The following is a 6,148-nucleotide window of genomic DNA, read 5'->3' as shown; positions in this document are numbered from 1 at the left end:
AGCCTGACCTGAAGTGTCAGGAGAGAGGAGAGGTCTCACTGACTGCGGCGAATTCCTCCTGAGCCACACTGGTGCCCAAAGGAAAGCTATTTTCCCTGAACTGTGTGCTGCCTTACAATAAGGGCGTGGAGAGATCTCAGTAGTCCTGATTCATCACTGTATCTTAAGGGCCTCCTTTGCTAAGAATACAAACTGTAGGGGAGTGAGGATTTGAGCCCTAAAGAAGGATGGAAGAGAGGCACCAGTGCTAGTCAGCTAAGGTGACAGACAGACACCTGGGATGGATGCCCCTAGAGGCATTACAGGCTTGGCTGCTGTGTCACACGGACGTCAGTAGGTGGCAGAGAGGAGAGGCTATGTCTATGCTCAGCGTTCTGACCTATGGACATCTGAAGGATTAGTAGTAGCTTAACAGTCACTGAAAGAAGTGAGCCTGAGACCACCACCAGTCTGTCACCACAGGGAACAGCTTGAGATGGCCGCCACTCCAGTGCAGGTACGCCTGGACAGGCTCCCAGGACAGGAAGCAAGCCAGAGACTGGAAGAACCCCACCTGGGATGTCCCGTCCTAGGCAGGAGTGAGCCTGGGACAAATGGCCACTCAGGTGGGCCGGCAGAGAAGCTAGTCCGAGATGAGCACTAGTCTGGTGCCCTCCAGGCCTAGGGGGTGGAGGCAGACCATGCCCAAGATGACTCCCGCCCTGTGCCGTATTGCACAAGCAGGGCTTAGCACTCCTGAGACCCCTCTCCTGAGACGACCCCAGACCCTGAGCAACCCTGGGCACCACCAGGAGGAGCAGGTGAACTGCAGAGAATGAAAGAGAAGGAAAAACATAAGGAGGCAGGCACAGTGGAGAGAGGCAGAACTGGAGACTTGAGGGTAGTGAGGAACAGCCCAATGTGAGCAGCTGGTGATGCCACCTGGGACCATGCTGAGGTCCTGGCCTGTGCTGCCACCAGGTGGTCACATCTGGGTCTGCCGCACTTCGGCAGCAGGGGTCTGTTACCACCAAAGGCCAGATGGATGTCCCTGGTCTGGGCTGTCACTGGGGACATGTTGATGTCTGAGCAGAAGTGGCCCTACCCCTCACCTGGACACTGGGGGGAGCTGGTCTCAGAGGCAAAAGGGCAAGAGATCTGATTCTACCCGTAGCCAGTACCCTGGAGAGTCGGCCCTGCATATTTTGGGAGTTACAGGTTAGCTGGTCCTGAGGATGCAAGCTTGGGAGAAATGGCCCTACCACTAGTCTCCCTGTGGCTTGGACGAGAGAGAGAGAGAGAGAGAGAGAGAGAGAGAGAGAGAGAGAGAGAGAGAGAGAGAGAGAGAGAGAGAGAGACTGCTTCCCACCCCCAATCCCTGTGGCAGGCAGGACAGCTGGCCTTGTCAGGATCATGAGAACAGGAGCTGGGGCCTTCCCCTTGACCTGCTGCAGCACTTGGGGGAGCAGGCCCTGCACCTCATCTGGGCAGCACAATGGAGCTGGGCCTAGCTATGGGGGCTGTGGTGAGCCAGCCAGGCGGGTGTGAGTGTGGGAGAGCGGGCCGTGCCTCTTGTCTGACATGCTGAAGTGTCCCTCATCCTTGCCACTTAGGACGGCAGGAGGGAGAGATGATGTTGTGAGCAGGAGAGCAGGAGAGCTAGCCCTGCCCCCAAACTGCTGCGGCAACTGGGAACGCAGGCCCTGCAGCTGCCTGGGCAAGGTAGTAGAGCTGGCCCTGGGTGTGGGGGTTGCAGACGAACAGGCCCCAAGGGTGTGAGCACAAGAGAGCCGGCTCTGCCTCGTCTGCTGGGCAGAGGTGACACAGACAAGTGAGAGACACCCTCTGCCCCTCACTCACCATCTGGAGCAGGCAGGTGAGCTGGCCCCGCGGGGATGGGAGCGGGACAGCCGGAGGGCTGACCATCTCTGACACCTCTCAGGGATGGGAGCGGGAGAGCCAGTGGGCTGACCATCTCTGACACCTCTCAGGCCCAGACCCAGGGCTTTGTCCCTCCCGGACACCTGCCCCATCTGTGAACTGCTGGAGCGCATGAAGGGGCGGGTCCTGCACATCCAAACAGGAGCTCCATGGCACAGGGCAACAAGAGGATATCCGAGAGGAATCCCAGAGAGACCCGGTGTTCACAGTGCAGCAGAAGCCAGAGGCCTCACACCAGGCCAATGAGTCACTGCAATGAACATTTGCAAGCAAATATGTCTGGGCAAAGGGGACACTGCGGGACACAGCACACACTGCAACTTCCATGAGATTTGTTTTTCTCCATAGTGGGAAGGTTGCAAGGGTGGAAGGTAGGAACAAGGTTGAGATGAGAGGGACCGGGAAGTATGGCGTGAAGTCCACAGAGAACCGATAAAAGGTTTGAAAAATCTTTTTTTAAAGAAGAGTGGAAAGATTTCTTTTGCTTCATAGTTTCAGTCTCTGGTTCCTTGGGCCTGTTGTCTTTAGAGTTGGCCATGGTTCTACTTCATGAGAGGGAAAGATGCTCACTCCATGGCAGCTGCAAGGAGCTCCCGCACAGTGACTCGTCTCACTAGAACCAAAGGTCACCCAAAGGTCACCCCCCATGCCACTGAAAGCTGGGGACCAAGCCTTTACCACATGGGTGTTCCGAGGACAGTCATCCAAACCACAGCAAAACCCAGGGGCCGGAGCAGAGTTCTGTGTACATAGACAGTTCACCACTTTTCCTAAAGTCTGGTCTGAGAGAAGAGTCTGGGGGGCGGGGTGGGGGTGGGATGGGGGTGTCTTTGGGATAAAGTTCGTAAAGGACGCTGCCTGCCTGGAGAGCTGTGTTTCATGTACACGTTAGAGCACACAGCTCATGAGCCCACCAGGCCTGTGTTTCATGCACACGTTAGAGCACACAGTTTATTAACCCACCAGGCCTGTGTTTCATGCACACGTTAGAGCACACAGCTCATGAACCCACCAGGCCTGTGTTTCATGCACATGTCAGAGCACACAGTTTATTAACCCACCAGGCCTGTGTTTCATGCACACATTAGAGCACACAGCTCATGAACCCACCAGGCCTGTGTTTCATGCACACATTAGAGCACACAGCTCATGAACCCACCAGGCCTGTGTTTCATGCACATGTCAGAGCACACAGCTCATGAACCCACCAGGCCTGTGTTTCATGCACATGTTAGAGCACACAGTTTATTAACCCACCAGGCCTGTGTTTCATGCACACGTTAGAGCACACAGTTTATTAACCCACCAGGCCTGTGTTTCATGCACATGTTAGAGCACACAGCTCATGAACCCACCAGGCCTGTGTTTCATGCACACATTAGAGCACACAGCTCATGAACCCACCAGGCCTGTGTTTCATGCACATGTCAGAGCACACAGCTCATGAACCCACCAGGCCTGTGTTTCATGCACATGTTAGAGCACACAGTTTATTAACCCACCAGGCCTGTGTTTCATGCACACGTTAGAGCACACAGTTTATTAACCCACCAGGCCTGTGTTTCATGCACACGTTAGAGCACACAGCTCATGAACCCACCAGGCCTGTGTTTCATGCACATGTCAGAGCACACAGCTCATGAACCCACCAGGCCTGTGTTTCATGCACATGTCAGAGCACACAGTTTATTAACCCACCAGGCCTGTGTTTCATGCACATGTTAGAGCACACAGCTCATGAACCCACCAGGCCTGTGTTTCATGCACACGTCAGAGCACACAGCTCATGAACCCACCAGGCCTGTGTTTCATGCACATGTTAGAGACACAGTTTATTAACCCACCAGGCCTTGCTTTACTACCATTTTCCAACATCCAAGAAAAACCTCCCTGGCATCTGAATCAGTGAGAAGCATTTTATTTCTGTCACCTACAAGGAAGTGCACTCTGAGTGCCTGTCTTTCCTGACTGCTTCTGGTCTCCCTCAGCATTGCAGGGGAGCCCTTTAGAGGTGCTTCAAGGACAAACAAGCTCAAATCTGATTATTATTTCTTTTGACAATGCTTATTAAAAACTGGAGAAACAGAGACCCTGTCAATTTCTCATTCCGGCCGACCTTGTCGTTTTCTAACGACATCAGCAAGAATAAGGCGTTATCTGTGCCAAAGGTAACATTATCTTTGCAAGAGGATGTATTGGAGAAATCACTTGTCTGGTAACTTACACTTTTTTATCATTATGCTGAGAAGCCAAGGGGAAGAGTAAAGATTAATGTTGGTCAAATATAGTTTCCTTTCAAGTCTACCCTGGCATCTTCACTACTGAGATTTCAGAGACAAAGGCTTATGTTAATAAGCTAATAGTAATTTTGTTTTGTCCTATTTTGTGTGTGCATGTGTTTGAAGGTACACACGTGTGTGCAGGCCAGAAGTCACCATCAGGTGTCTTTCTTAACCACTCCCTATCTTATTTTATGAGACAGATTCTTTCCCTGGACCTGGAGGACAGCAATTCAGCCAGAGCAAGTCCTGGGCATCCCCCTGTCTCTATTTCCCAGACTGGGTTTGCAGATGTGTCACTACAGCCAGATTTCAAATGAGTATTGGGGATCTAGATTCATGTTTGTATAACTGAACCATCTCTCCGTCCCTAATAATCCATCTAATGTTAAGTCCTCCCAAATTGCTAGATACGATGAGTCTGTCTATATTCTATAAATACCTTGATATTCATGTTTGAAATTTTATTCTCACCAAACAAACAAACAAACAAAAAAGCCAAGGTTGTGAATAAAAGAAAAGTAATTTGGTCAGGCAGACCAAGCTTGGAGAAGGTCACCTGCCGTTCATGGGTGGTGTTTACTGGGGAAGCTCTGGAGTCTCATTTTCCTCATCTACAGAGCAGGGATGGTCTTGCACCTACAACCTCTAAAATGTTTGTGTGTGTGTGTGTGTGTGTGTGTGTGTGTGTGTGGTGCATATATATATTGGCTCCATTCCCTGAAGAGCCCCAACTAATACAACAGATGCTAAGGTCTAATAGGGAGTGGGGATCAGTGACACAGCTCAGTGGTTAAGAGCTCAGACTGTTCTTGCCGAGGGCCCAAATTTGGTTCCCAGTACCCATGTCAAGGAGTTCATACCTGTTACCGTAACTCCAGCTCTGGGGGATCTGATACTCATGTACAGACACACGCATATACACACACAATTTTAAAAAATGAGACAATTAGGAATTCATTGCATGATTCGTTAAGTACAATTCCTGGCACACACTAATATGAACACTGTACATTGCCTTTCTTGTGACCGACAATACATAAATTGTTTTAGCTGCATTGAAATAAAAATATCCCAACATTATCCTCTTGGATTCAAGACACAGAATAAATACCATAGTATTGATCAGAGCGGTTTGTCATTCAACTCCTGTGCCTTTGTTGTCTGAGTGGTTTGTTTTGATGAGACTACAGAGTGGATGGACTTCAATCTGTCCTGTTGTTGGTTGTTACAGCAATGGAGCTCACGCTGGCTTCTTACAGAGTCAGTAACTTCAAGGTCAATCGCCTACTCCTCCTTTCTTACAGATATTTTAGGTCATTCATTTTTAAAGCTGTATTTTCTAAAATAAAGCATCTGTGATAAAAATAGCAGTTCAATAAATAAGCTGTCTAATCAATGTGGCGACACTGACCTGTGTCGTAGGAAGGAAGGGATTACTTTCTATACAATGCTCTTGTGAAAAGTGTAGAGTGAAAACATGCAGGCAGAATACGATGCAGAACGTCTTAAAACCTGTTCACTCTCCAAGCAAAAGCAGAAGAACAGAGGCAGGGGGCTCACAGGAGGGGGGTGAGGTATAGGCCATGCCTGGCTTTCTGATCCGCACTCAGCCCACCAGTCTTGGGCAGCTAATTTGTATCAGGCATTGTGGTTGGTGCCAAGTGTGTAAAGGTGAAAGAAACACATTCTCTGCCCTTGAGCTCATGTCTACATTGTATCCTGTGTGAGCCCAGGGTTTAATGAGGAAACTGAGAACTGGAGGGAGCGGAGGATACAGCCAGCATGGTGGAGAGACAGGGAGGAGGAGGGGTGCTCCTGAGGAGCAGGGCAGCAGTGCTCCACAGCGTGGCCTGATGGAGTGGGATGGACAGGGTTCCCACCATCCAGCACAGGGTGGGGAGCACAGAACGAGGGTGAGTGTGCTCAGATGATAGAGAGCTCCAGGG

The 6,148-nt window shown here is 50.5% G+C and overlaps 1 non-coding gene across 1 annotated transcript; it reads left to right on the top strand.

The window, feature by feature from the left end:
* Nucleotides 1–283: 283 nt before the first annotated feature.
* Nucleotides 284–416, top strand: LOC127683914 (small nucleolar RNA SNORA17). Its single transcript, XR_007977695.1, has one exon. It is a non-coding gene; the product is annotated as a small nucleolar RNA SNORA17 (small nucleolar RNA).
* Nucleotides 417–6,148: the final 5,732 nt, after the last annotated feature.

This window comes from Apodemus sylvaticus, chromosome 4, assembly GCF_947179515.1.
Source record: "Apodemus sylvaticus chromosome 4, mApoSyl1.1, whole genome shotgun sequence".
Lineage (NCBI taxonomy): Eukaryota > Metazoa > Chordata > Mammalia > Rodentia > Muridae > Apodemus > Apodemus sylvaticus.
This window is presented reverse-complemented; position numbering and strand designations above follow the sequence as displayed.